Below are 14,752 nucleotides of genomic sequence, written 5' to 3' on the forward strand. Positions count from 1 at the left end.
GCAATGCACGTCGTCCCATTAAAGATACTATGAATTTCAGAGTGTCTTTATCTCTCCTTAAGAAGAAAGTATTCTAAAGTTCTGTACGGTGGATGATAGTGTTTCTGCTGCAGTTGGAAGATCACCCAGAAATCAGGAGCAGCAGCAGCTGCAGCTGCCGTGCCCGGGAGCGTGCAGTAATGACAACGTGCAGTTAGCCTTATAGAGGCGCCAGTGACAGGTGTTGGATGGCGTGTCCGGTTATCTGCGATGATCTGATAGTGATACGCCATCAGCTGATTGCATCTCGGCAGCCCCAGCAACTCTCACACCCATTATCTCTCTAGAGGCGTAAAAACGCCCCCTCGGTTGTCAGACTCCACATCGATACTGATACTGTACACGCAACTGATTGTATCTCGACGTTTTGTGTCCAGGAGGACACGAAACGGAAGCTGCAGTGATTTACAAGTGTACTTCCTCTTTTGTATGTATTTCCTCTTCTTTTAAATTTGAAGTGAAGTTAAATTGAGTTTTTTGCAGTGAGCCATCGGTCAAACCAACTTGGTTTTAATCTTAGATGATTCTGAGCCTATAATAATAAAAATCAAATCCATACATTTAGATAATTTGGATTTGTTATTTTTTTGAGTTGAGTTATTTTAACAAGAGTGAAATATTAGAGCAGCTCGTACGAACATAGTCCGATGGTGTATGGTGAATCTGAATCCCCCCAATATTGTTTCCAGTTTTGCTCTTATGAAAAATCGCTGATTCCTCTCAACATATGTTGCAACAAACAAACATAATTGGTTACATGTAAATGAAGCAGAGTATAAGCTATGTACACAGCCACGCAGTGGTGTAAATGTCCGGTGGTCAGCAGCGATATGGCAACACCGCCTCAGTTCGGACAGTCATCGGACTGTTTTGGTGCGGGCTTTACCTACTAAATTAAACGCAGTGCCAAATCTTACCTTTAAAATGAATCATGCATTAGCTTAAATATTCCACATGCAGGCACCATGGCTATACCAGTTACCACAAAGACTGCTACACAAATCTCAAAAAACGTCAAAGGAATACTTGAATAAAATCTTAGAGCCAATGAGATCATCAGGATCACCTGGATTCAAATGTCAGGAGGATATCTTAAAGGAACCATATCCAAGTGCGAATGTTTTCTGGGATTTTTATGGCTTGAGATGAATCAAGCAAACGTTTTTGGCAATAGACAAGGAAGAAGTTTAACCTTAAAGTTTACAGCAAAGGCTCGTCTGTTAGGCTGTGATAGAGGATGCTAGAGACAAAACTCGCGTTTAATATTGGTATGGCAACTCACATTACTTTTGATCATCCCAACTTCCCCCGAATGGATAGCGCAATTTCTGTTACAAAGAGTAAACCTATTGAAAACATATGTTTATTTTACATAATTTATTAGGGATATTAATAATATAATTCGGTATACAGCTTTAGCTGGATAGCAGGGTTTGCGTCATATGATAAACCATACGATTCCGTTGACCCACTTACAAATTTTGCACCCCTGTAACACAGAGACTGAAGACGAGTACATGTCCTTGACCACTCCACTCGAGAGACACGTGTGTGGTGTAACTGTTGGGTAAATAAAGTGCTGGTGAGGTGGGCACGGGTAGTGGTCAGTACCTTGACCGTCATGCCACTCGGAGCATGCGGTGTCGGTGTCGTGTCGCGCGGTACCCTGCCTGCCCACCCACTCGCTGATAATAGGGTCAGTTCTCAGGCTCTTGTTTATATACGGTTGCCGTGAGACCTGCTGCAGTCGGTAATGAGGATAGTGACATCCATCAGTTGCCCTTGACTGCCGGGTGGACGATGAGTGCGCGTAACTTCAGTATGAGGTGTCTTCTTTTATCTGGGTGACAATACATTCCGTTCGAACAGCAGTGGCCATGACGGATTAACTACTCCCCCAACCTAAGCGCTCTCGCACACGAACTAGAAGCACAGATAGTCAGATTATCCTCTAAAGTTGTCAGCTGTGCTCGCCATGTGCACTGACCACATTAGTAGTTCTGATTTAATCCAGGAATTTCTATTACATAGATAACCGTCACACTAAAATTTTAAAAGTTCTAAAGTTTATTCGACCGCACATTAAATACGGCTTTGATAAATGTGTGAAACATAGACCTTCCAACAAGTTCACCGTAGAAGTTGAAAATAACAGGCATTTTCTATTTTTTGTCGTGATGACAACAGTCCAATTGAACGGGATGAAGGACAATCTGTATACAGGAAACTAACACATACTAATAGACATTGAACTCTTAACCTCAACACTTTATAGCAATCTAGTTCGGGAAATTAAATACATTTATTAATCCAGCAGTCAACATACCAGATACCAGTGAACATTGCACAAGGTATTACAGAATAATGGGCATATTAGAGATCAATACATCTCTTGAAAAGGAGGTCTTAAAGTAAAATGCCACAGTTTGTCGTACTTAGATCCAAATCAAAATGAAGAATGTCAAGAACTGGCTTGCCACCCTATGTTCAAGGAACGCATGATCAAATATGTAGACAGTTAAAAATATGTAATATGAAAACTATATTAAATCCAACTGTAACGTTGTTGTTGTTACAATGTTGTAACTACAACATTGAAGAACTATTTTAGGCTAGTAAAGGCCTACGAAACAAATCTTTAGTCTACGAATTTACTGTAGTTGGTGTTAGTCTATATTGAAGAAAAAATACGTTTGATATTTACATAAATTTGTGAACACGTTAGGCTCACGAAACGTCAGAATACAGAAAAATAGAATACAGAAAGAAAATAACTTTAACAAAGAATAAATTATCAAAAAAAGCTGGAAACCTGCGATAAAGATATCTTAATCACTATTAGTCGTTGATGTGGTAACCTATGGCCAACCGCGTTACAATCCGTTCCCTTTTAACTCATCTGTATAAGTAGACTAGCATAATTGGCAGTTACAGTTTAACCTCAGTTAACTCTCTTTAACAAGGCGAAATATTTAAATTATTTAAATGTATTCAAAATGTGTTTACGCAATGTGAACTGGAAATAGAGTGAAGTCCGAATACGATGAACTTTTTAAATAGGGTAATATAATTTAAATAGTACTGTATTAAAATTATGACTCATAATTTAAACATATAACGTTATGTTTGGCCACATTTTATTTATATTTCATAGAACTAGCATGTTTCATAAAATTATGTCAATATATTAGAGAAAATAAAGGTTATTTATGCACGTTATAGTACCAGTGAGTTGTTGACTAACGGCAGGTAGGCAGTAAGAATTGCGGCGCTCAGCAAATGGACTGTGTAAAAGTCCTCGGCTGCCGGACAGTTAAACTGTATCAAAAAAATTAACTACGTAGAAAGCTTTTAAACCTGTGATTCCAACGAAGATATTATTTATAATGCTACCGAGGACGTTATAAAAATGAGAAAGCTCTCGCAATAATAAAATAATGCACCAAAATGTTCAGTCGGCAACTAACGCATGCGAGTAAGTATCATGTGACATAATATACTTGAAAGCTGTACTCGTCGTCTCTGAGCTTGGGGGTCGTTCAGCAATTACTAATAGTTTTACTTTCTAACTTATACAAATTAATTGCTGCAGCATAAGCAATCGGTGGGATTTGCCTTCGTTTGTTTGTTTTAAACACGTTTATAATTATTGTAAGTTGGTAGCACCATCAACCCCCGACATTGATTTTCCATTTATAGAAATTAGAATCAATTATAGTACAATTAAATAAATTATGATAACTGGAATTGGCATAGACCTCTATTGGAAATTGTTGTGTGAAAATATGATATTTCATCAACTAGGCTATACCCATTCAAAAACATTTGCTTATAATTAATATTGTAATTAACTCTAATATTACAGCCCCCAATGAACAATGTATTTCATAGTTAGAGACATTTAGTTCGAATAACTTGTGGTGGAGCGAAAATAAGGCCACACCTGTGATAAATTACTTTCATCGGCAGTTGAAAACGTCTCAGCGAACCGTCGCGTCGCGTCGTCAGCGTATCGATCGAAGTGGCGGCAATTTGTGATTATGATTCACGAATAATCTTATCGATGATCGCGAGCCTGGAGTTATTCTCCCACTATCAATAACACTTAGGAGATAAAAGAATTGTATCAGTAGTTCTATCCTCGGCTCTCAATGAAATTTTCTTTAGTTTCATATAAATAACAATGACACTAACATTCCATCTAATATCTTTATTTTAATGAACACCATTACTGAATTCTAGGCTTAAGTTTTTATCGATCACTAATCCATACAATCATAGTAAAAAAATATTAAAATTTAAAATTTTATTCTATTTTCACTGGAATAGTAAGATAAAATAAAAAGGATACGAAATTCTCCTGTCTCAAATGAGGGATAAAATCCATGAAATGAAAATTTGTTTTATAGTTGATAAAATATAGTTATTATGTATCTCATGTAAAAATTATGTTGTGGTAAACAATAAAGGTTACATTATTGGATAGAAAGTTTAATGCTACTGTATGTGGAATTCTTAAATACTTATTAGTTCTTAAATATACCTAATGGTTTTCCTAGCAGTTTAGATATTTTTAAAGATCCCTTGGTAGCCACAAACTCGGTTAATTTATTAAATGCTACTTAGTCCAATATTTATGGTTCATGCAATGGGGTTTATTGTGTTTCCGAATCGATGTTTATGTGAATTTGTACTATCCAAAATGAGGTATCAAAAAGAGTGTACGTATCCAAAAGCAACTATTAAAATAAATTCCAGTGTACACACATTAGAAGTTGTAGGACAGTTTATCAACACAATCTTTTAGGTACTTAGTTTGTTGTGTTCTACGAGCAATTTAAATAATTAAATTACACACACATACAAATGTTCTTAATGTTTATCAATTATCTTTCAACATCATTTTGTACTATCAATTTTAAACTGGCAATTCATATTTTTGATTTTTTTACTTCTTTTCATGTCCACGTTACATAAGAAATTAATTTGATTGAGAATTTAATGGAGATGTATATATGTTGTTTGGTTTTAAAATCTTGTACATTCATATCCAGTGTTATATCCGGAATTTTCGGGAGGAGTTGTACTTATAGATTACTAGCAGTTACCCACGGTTTCGCACGCAATTTGGTAGGTTATGCACCTATATGAGGTCTTCTGGTTCGAGTGAATTATATTTCTGACGCCAATGTCGAGTTTGCCTTTTGGCTACGATCAAGAAAATGTGTTAACAAATTTAAGGCGATTATAATTTACTCCGGTCTTAGTAGTATTTTGTTCCATTGTCCAATTTTCCCTTTTTACGACCAAGAAAATATTTATAAATACACAGCTATGAGTAGCTTACATCTATTAAACGACAACTAGGATAGGTTTCGTAACAGTCCTTACATGTATAGTAAAGTTACACTACTTTGTATTTTATATCTCAGATGCTAGCAGATACCCGTTGCTTTGCACGCAATCTAGTAGGTGTTGCACGTGTATGACTGCTGCTGGTTTGAGTGAATTATATTTTGGACGCCTATGTTGAACTTGCCTTTTTGCCACGATGAAGAAAATATGTCGACAAATGTATATTTATGACTATTGTAATTTACTTCGTTCTAGTATTTTTTTGTTTCGATGTTGATTTTGTCTTGCTTCCCGGTTAAGATAATGAATATCACAGATCAGAGAAGCCTACTTCTCTCAAAAGACTAGAATGCCCATGTAAAACTTTAGTACAATCAGTTGAATATTTTAGCATTAGCATTTACAATATTATTAGAATTAGGATTACGTAACCACATAAAAACCTAGGATTGTAAATTATATTCAGTATAATGTAAAATTCTATTATTTTTTAAAGTCCGTCATTTGAGGTTTAATGTAGGGAGAAGTGGGTATTGTAAATACCATAAAATCTGCCACTGGCATATTCCAATCGTTTGTGATAACTGTATCCCCAATACTGCCTCGAAAATGGTGAGATAAGGTTGTTGGCAAACCCATTGCATTCTTAACGCCCCAATGTATTCTTTATGTATGTATTTCTGTTACCAAGAGGCTGACGAAGCAAGTGTGTATCGAATCTTTATATTCCAAATACCGATACTGCATTAATTGTCTAAGATATTTGTAATATTTAGTCTGTGATGTGTTATTTACTTAATACGTCCACAAAAGTATACTGTTGTAATATGTATTCTTGGTTATTGACTTTGTGAAAGTCGTGAGAAAGTGGTATTATTAAATCCATCTGAGACAATTACAATCAATGAACAATTACTATTACAACATTGCTTGTTTTGGGGGGATAAATCAGTTGTGGCTATTGCTGTGGTGGTACACGTGCACACTTGGTCGCCACAGTAAACAGGCTTGAGTGGTGAGTATGCGGGTAGACCACAACCGCTGTGCTGTACTGTCTACTCTTAATAACATATTGTCACGCACCACACCATACAGTGTACAGTGTATGGAGCACTCTGAGTGTCCGGTGTGGATCAGCTGATAGTATCGGAGTGTACCGACGGAGATACCTCGTAAACATTTCTGTTTAATAAATGTAACATCTCAACTCCTTTTAGCCCATGAAAACTAATTACAACAATTAAAATGTGTTCTTCTTTCTAAATGAGTTCAGCGTTTATCTTAATTTACTCTTTCTTGTTCTATAGTGGTTTTGAAGACCTCAGAAATTCAATGTTGTGCTACAGAATGTGTGTGCACTGACACGAAATATTAAAAGTAGCATTTAGCAAGACAATACTTGATTAAGTATTTATAATCAAACTAATGGAATGGAGATAGATTAATCATAAAACCGTGATGTGTCACAATCACAGAGCACAACATACACAGAGTAAATGTCCCAATACACGCGCTATGAAACATTTGAAGCCGGTTCCGCCATCTTGTGTTAGGACTGGCCGTTTGCTAGAGCTGTACTACATTGTTCCAATAAGACGGTAGTATATTTTTGCCTAATCATCCGCCCTTATGCCTCTAAAATATTGTAAAGTAAATTCAGTTACTACTAAAATGTAAATCTGTATATTATGGTCAAAGTTTTTCATTAACAAAACGAACGTATAAGTCAGAGAAGTTTACGTCTCTTCAACGTATAATATTATGCAGCTGCCGTATTATAAAGCAATATCCGACAAAAATTGTTATATATTTTCATAATTCTAATGAAACCTCTTAAGCATTTGGTTCTTAACCACCTCGTACATGCAATGTACTCGATCCTGGCGTCATACCAAATCAAATGATGCCAAAATGTGGTAAACGCTTACTAAATAAATAAAGCGTCCCTCATTAAAGTTGTAATAGGTTTAATCTGACTTAAACTCGTAGTACTAGGCAGTATATATTTTAATCATGACATTTTTTTTCTTTGTGCAGGTAAATATGAATCTGAAGTTTTGAATTATTCACTGGGTAAGTTAAACATGTGATATATAGTATAGTATACTATTAGTATTATTAAATACAATTATATACTCTAATATAAAAAGAGTATATATTTAAAAGTATACGAAGACGCAAGGAATGTTACATAAATTTGAAACTGTTTTTATCAAGTATCTTGTATACTTAAAAAAATCCAAAAACTGACGATTGTATATAATGGAATACATATCAACTGCATTTTGATCTTAAAGGTGTATTGGTAAGTCGGTTATGCTCAGTTTTAAACAGCGAACACATCAATATACAAACTTAAACGTATAGTGTAATCCAAACTTTAAATTCTCCTACCTAAAAATAGAAGCAACATTTCCTCTACGCTTTTTAATATGATATGTTTCAAGGTGTATTTTATTGATAATCTGTAGCAGTTGAAACTGTCTGCTGATTAAGCGGTAGTGGAGATTTGTAATCCCGCAGGACTGTATGATGTCGACGACTCTGTGCAGTATACTGTAACACCCAAGACGGGCTAGCAGAGAGAGGTAGAGGGTGAGCAGAAGCAGGTGCAGTCGATGTATGATGTTTGGAAACAGTTTACGGAGTCAGGTCGTTAGATGGGTAGAATGTTTTTCATTCCGGTTGAAGCAAGAACATTTACCAGGCCTACAGAGAGGTACTTGTCAGTTCTTGGTGGTAAAAGGTGTTTCTAGTTTCAAATTTTGGAGGACACGTTGTAACTCCAGAAACACAATTTTTCAATGCATCGGTCGTAGTTTTTCGTTTTCCGTAGGCTATATGCGTATTTTATGTTAAATAAAACTAGCCTACTGTACATGTATAGGAAAGAAATTATTAAATTATCAGTCACTATTGACACATTATACGAGTTCAATTTTACAAAAAAAATTTGTAAACCAGACTATTATTAATGTTTGTGTACCAAATATTACGAATCTCACAATTTTCTGGCTAAAGAAAACACTTTTTCGTTTCACTTGGGTTGAATAATCTTGTATGTATGTACTAAATTACAAATAGGTAATACTTTTTTTATTAGATTGTACGCAACATAACTACAGCTGGTATAAAATATTGCCATTTTTTGCAATAAATCCTTTTTTTCCTTTAAGTTACTGTAAAGAGTATTTGAGGGTAGTATTTCTGAATTCATATGTTTTATTCTCATATCTAAATAATGTAGGCAATATTTATTACCGCTAAACGATTAACAGAACGTAACGTACTACACAGTATACGAGTTGTTCGTACGTACTTGTATGAATACATAACGACCAGTTGTCGTTATGTTATGTATATAGTAATGACGAATAGTATTATCTATCTTTAATTATAGATAACAGCAGTGACAAATTCAAACCATTAATTTATTCTAAATTTAATTAAGGAACAAAATTGAGAATTTTTACATGTAAGATACTTGACATTGTTCCTGTTTGTCGGCAATGTGGGTCGGCAATATTTACAGTAGCTGAAGGAACAAAAACGGGGGATCGGGCACTGACATGGTTCAACGAATCATTCGCTCCGTGACTACAATTTCAGGAAGCAAGCGAGCGCAGTGAGCCCGTAACCATAGTAAATGGTACCACAGAGCTGTACACTAGCCATTATACGCAAATGCTTATGTCATAAATCGTCGAGGAGATATTGCGCCCGTTTATTGCAGAAGATGCATACGACACCGATTAGATTTAGAAACGATGAGATAATTTCTAGATTAAAAGGAGATAGGATGATATAGCGAACTACAATACTTGAAAGAGAGGACATATAATGTATTTTGTCAGGTTACAGACATTCATACCTTCTAAAAACGATTACTAATGTACAGACAAAAGTGACCCCCAAAGCAGGCATACATTTACTTTAGGGAATTAAACTAATCGTAACTATTATTGGTAAGTCGGAACAGTTTGAAAAGTCTGTGTGTGTTAATGTGTACACCCGAGATTTAACACTATGTAAGTTTATTGAAGAGTAAAGTATATCAGGAAGTTCAGATCTTTCACTAAACCAGAAGTGAGGTACTTGGGAAGTAGGTGCTTGTTGACTATAGTAGGTTTCTTAGTACTCATGTACATAATGTTCCAACAATTATATTGACAATCACTCATCTATAACAAAGACTAACCAAACCAAATGATAATTAGTTTTAAACTGTTCACCAAAATTCTCATAATATACATTTGCGATTCAACGTACCCAAAATCCGAAAGCGGCTTAACCTAAAAGGAATAATTTAAAACTAAATTCCAAACGTAATGGTAATTGAAGGTATGTTGAAATCACACGTCTGATTATTTTAAAATCTAGGAAGACAAAAGATTTAAATACAAGATCAATTTCTATTCTTCCTTTTTCTTTAGTTGTATTTCTCTGTCGAAACATTATTATTATATACAACAGCTGATGGAAAAGACTTTCATTAGTATCTCGAAATATAAAAATGTTTACTGGATATCGGACCCAATATCAAAAGTTTATAAACTTAATTGAAATATGTGAAAACTTAAAATTTTGTTGCTAAATACTATACTTTGTAAAAGACTTTCAGGGTAACAATGTAGGATAAAAGCTTTAAGCCTCCGAGAGGTAAATGCTTTGCCGGTAATGTAAACAATTTAAACCCATTGAATCCCTTTATATTATTTTACATTTTTAGGGAACAGTCCATTTGTATAAACTTGTAAATTGCTCATCCAAGTCTTAAAATTATGTTTTTCAAAATGTCGAAATTACAACATTTTGAAATTAAAATACAATTTTCAATTTGAATCTCCTAGTTGAAGTTTTGAGTAGAAAAACGAGAGTAGGCACTACTGATTTATGTACATTCCGAAGTTTAATTTTTATATCTGAAACTGTTGACAATTAGCAAGAGGAAGACTGTATAAAAAGTTAATTTACATAAATATTGCTATTGATGCGGACATTGCTATACTAAACCATGTTTACAGATCCGGTAGGAGCAATTGTTTTAGACTACTGGTTGTTTAGAGAAGCAGTGCAGAGAAAACAGGACAGGGACAAACAATCTCGTGATTTTTATTTTTAAGACGAAGCCTTAAACATTGATTGGACCATTGTCTTTCTGTTGTAGCCACTTATGCTTTGTCATTATAAACCCAGTCCTCTCACCGGAAAGCCTACAAACCATTAAAACTTGACATTTGCAGAAAATCTATGATCTGTGACCAACTTCTTTTTTCCTTCAAAAACTAATGACATTACATTCAGAAATTATTCAAACAGTATTTGTTACCTTAGTACATTCACTATAAATCAGTTTAAACAATAAGTCATTTATAATAGACTATATCAAATATTTTGATTCGAATTTAAAATTTAATTGCTATGTTTATAGTCAAAAAGTCATTCCATCTTCATAGTCAAAGTTCTGACTTGCACAAGTACATTGTATACATGTCTAGGTGTAAGGAACAGTGAGGAATCCATTAACGCAAAGGTTTTATTATCAAATTCCGTTGGCAGTCCGCAAAATTCCAACTTTCTTGTATATAAATGTATTTATATATTACAGTTTATAATATTTTATTGCTCTCACACATATTTGTGAGCAGAAGTTCTAGAATTATATTCAGTTACGTGATAGGCACTATCTCGAGTAATATGTTTCAATCGTCGCTTCAGTGTGCACGGAAGAATTAGTGTCACACATATCGGAAACAATAAATGCTTTGTTATCTTTTCAGAACAAGAACAACGTTTTTCTTGGCTTGCATTACTGTTTTAGCAAGTAACCTATCATATAAAAACCTATTTGTCCGTAGTAGTGTTTTATAAACACCTCAACGTCTCAATGTGAGTATTGCCTCCTCCTATAATGAACAAATAGCTCCTGAGATCCTGAATAATGCAGATTGTTATTTTTATGCAAGAATGATAATGCAGATTGTTATTTTGGTGCAAGAATGATTGTTTTCATGCAAGTTAGTAAAGAGAAGGAGAAATAGTGTAGCGTGTGTAATAAATAACCCATCACGCACAAGCCGCCGTAAAGCACGAGAGACTATTCACGACGATCAAAATTACTCAAATTGATGATAAACGTAGTTTTATTTAATATTTGGAGGTCAGTTCAAGTTTTGTTTAATTTTTGTATTATCGTGACCGGATTTTATACTATTAATCCAGCTGCTTCCGTTTCAAATTTCTCATCCACTGCCTTCAGACGCGTACTGTCATTCGTATGACACATGAGATAATTAAAATGAGAAGTGTTTAGATCGTCCGGCAGTTCCACGGATATACGGTACATAGTGTGTTATACTGTACGACAGTGATTAGCCGTCAATTACATGTGGCAGCTTGGTATGGCGGGGGGGTGGGGGGGTCAGGGCGGCTGGAAGCGGCTGGTCTCCCTCAGTCAGTCAGCACTAGCGCGCATCGTAGGTGTCGTGTCGCGGAGTAGTGTCGTCACCCTTGCACCTGCACCTGCGCCTGTACGCACGCGCTGTTCAATAGGTAGGCCTAATCAGAGTGCAATTCCTCACACTTCCATGTTTTTATTCTGGTCTAAAATATTTATATTTCTAAAAATATTTTTTACGTATTTAAGTCAATTTAGTAATTAAGATTGAGCAACTACTACTATTATTCATATATATATATCTCATTGTCCATATAACAAAATTTTAGCCAAGGAACTTTCAAATACAGTTAATATTTCCATTACATCAACATTCAAATTAAATATTCGCCGATTTAAATTTTTTAAATGTAAAAAGCATTTTCCGTTCCACAACGGTATTGTTCAGTAATAACTTACTATTACTATTCAATTAGTACTTGTGATTAGATTGTACCAGAGAGAAATTCTTCTGTTTCAATTTTTTGATTGCAGCTTGATAACAACGTTTCTCCTACGATAACTCCCTACACAGTTTAATATCCACATGATTGATAACAGAAACAAATTATGTTTCTTAATAAAATATTAATACTGGACGGCAACTCTTACATTTTGTGTATAACTTAATCAAATAAAAATTAATATTAATTTACAGATGTATTTTACTGGTTTAACATTTGAATTTTATGACTTACCGATAATATTGGTTTCTGAGTTATGTTTATTTTATTTTTAATACATTTTTCTTGTTTTTCAAACCGTAAAATTATTTCCGTGGGCGCTTATTGCCGTTTTTGTTTTAATGGGAATAAACAAAATATTTACACGGATTCTACTTTTAATATATGAACTTCTTAAACGCACTTACACTATACTCAAAATCGTTGGACAGTTGATGTATTCATATATTAAATTGTAGAGTTAACTACGAATAATTTGATCATTTTTATAATCCAGTACAATTTTCAAGGGTGAATTTTACAATTAAATTACTTATAAAATTGCTGACAAACGCGCAATACTTTCAATAAATTTAATGCCCACGCTTAGCTCGTTGTATAAACATCATGTTGCCATGTAAATTTAAACAATTTTAATTTAATGTTTTAAATAACATGTATATATTGGAAATCCGTATCTCGCTAGATTTGTGTTAAAGATCTAGATCAAGTTGCTCAATGTAGAGTGATCGTACTATTAAATGGTCTTAAACACATTTAGAAAAATATCAGCTTGAACGGTAAGACGTTTTAGATCATTAAAGTTTTGTATGATCCTCATTTATATCGTAAACATGAAAATATATCTGTAAAATATTACGCACGTTTGGTACAATATTGTAAAGTGTTGTAAAACCTACAAGAAGGTTAAATACTAGCAATTGTCGTGAACTCTTTCAAATTTTATGTTTCCCGTGTTGTAAGAATATACAATGTGGAGTATTGGTTACTTATTTAACATTTCGATCGAGCTTACTATGGGTGATGGTTAGTCGTATGCGTATTAAAACCACAAATGTAATAATTTCATATTATTTTATATCATTTGTGGGACATAAACGGGTGACTGCATTTTATCATTTCCCCCTTAAAAGTTTTTTCTTGTCCACTTTATTTTCATTTACAGTTTACAGCGTCATTTGTTGCCTAATGTTACACCGTTTGATTTCTAGTTCACTAGTATGTTTATCGTTTGGCCAAATGAATTTTTCTAAAACTAGCCAATCAATTAATAATACATGGAAAACTTAATTAGTATAGACTGGGAAAATAACTTTTAATTATAAACGTACTAGAAATATTTTCAAATGAAATTGTGGTGCAAAACAACTGATTATAAATTATATCATTTGGTTCGCGAAATGACAGAAAACTTTTTTATTGCAAACATGACTATCTTTATTGTCAAGTTTGGAATAAAAAATTATTTGTTTTTAATTGTTGTTGCACAGTCATTAAACATTTTCTAAGATTTAAATATGTTTACTGTTATCATGCATTTAAAACTTGTTTCTACAATTCAAATGAGAGATAAGTTATTTTTGAACCTCGTCAACTTGTTCTAAGTACCAAGTCACGTACATTGTAATTCACGGACCGAGCATTGAGATATTCTCACTTACCACATAATATTGTTAGTTATGAGTGTTACGTGTGTTATGAGTTAAAACATTTAACTCATACATAAATCATTAGAATGTTCTTGTCACGTTTAAATTGCTAACACCTATTTTCTATACACTGTAAAAACGTTGCGGTAATTTGAGTTTTAAAGGGATTTTGTTTCATTTGTTTCGTCTCCCAAACGAACTACTTAGTTCTTAGCCTTGTGTGGTATTTCTTAAGCTTGTAGTTTTTTAGGTATCAACACGATGTGAACCGGAATACATTTATGTTAGTAAACGTTAAGTGTATTTATAGACTTGTCCTTGTTGATGGAATATGTATTTTAATTTAGTGACCTTTCATTTTATACCTATACATTCTCAACTTGAGAAATATACGATGCGATAATATCGAAATTATCAATAAACCAAAAAGACAAATACCAATGACGATTTAATTATGTCATTAATGCTAAACTAAGTAACTGGTATAAATTATAAATTTGCTATAAACTTTTAAGGCTATTAAGCGGAAGAACGTTGTAAACTCCTGACTGGTGATCAATTAGTACTTTCTTAAAATACATATTCTTTCCTAGCAGATTGAAAAACTTGAAAATTTATTCAAGATTAGAAACTGTACTGCCTTGAATACCTACAAAAATATTGAACTTATACTTGTTTATCAACTGTATAAAAACAGTTTTTTATAAATTTGAACAATACAAGTATGTCCCCATATGGCCGAAATTGAATGACCTCACAGAAAATGTCCCTACAATATTACATTTATACCAAATATAGTCACATAAACT

This window comes from Homalodisca vitripennis, chromosome 1 (assembly GCF_021130785.1).
Source record: "Homalodisca vitripennis isolate AUS2020 chromosome 1, UT_GWSS_2.1, whole genome shotgun sequence".
Taxonomy (NCBI): Eukaryota; Metazoa; Arthropoda; class Insecta; order Hemiptera; family Cicadellidae; genus Homalodisca; species Homalodisca vitripennis.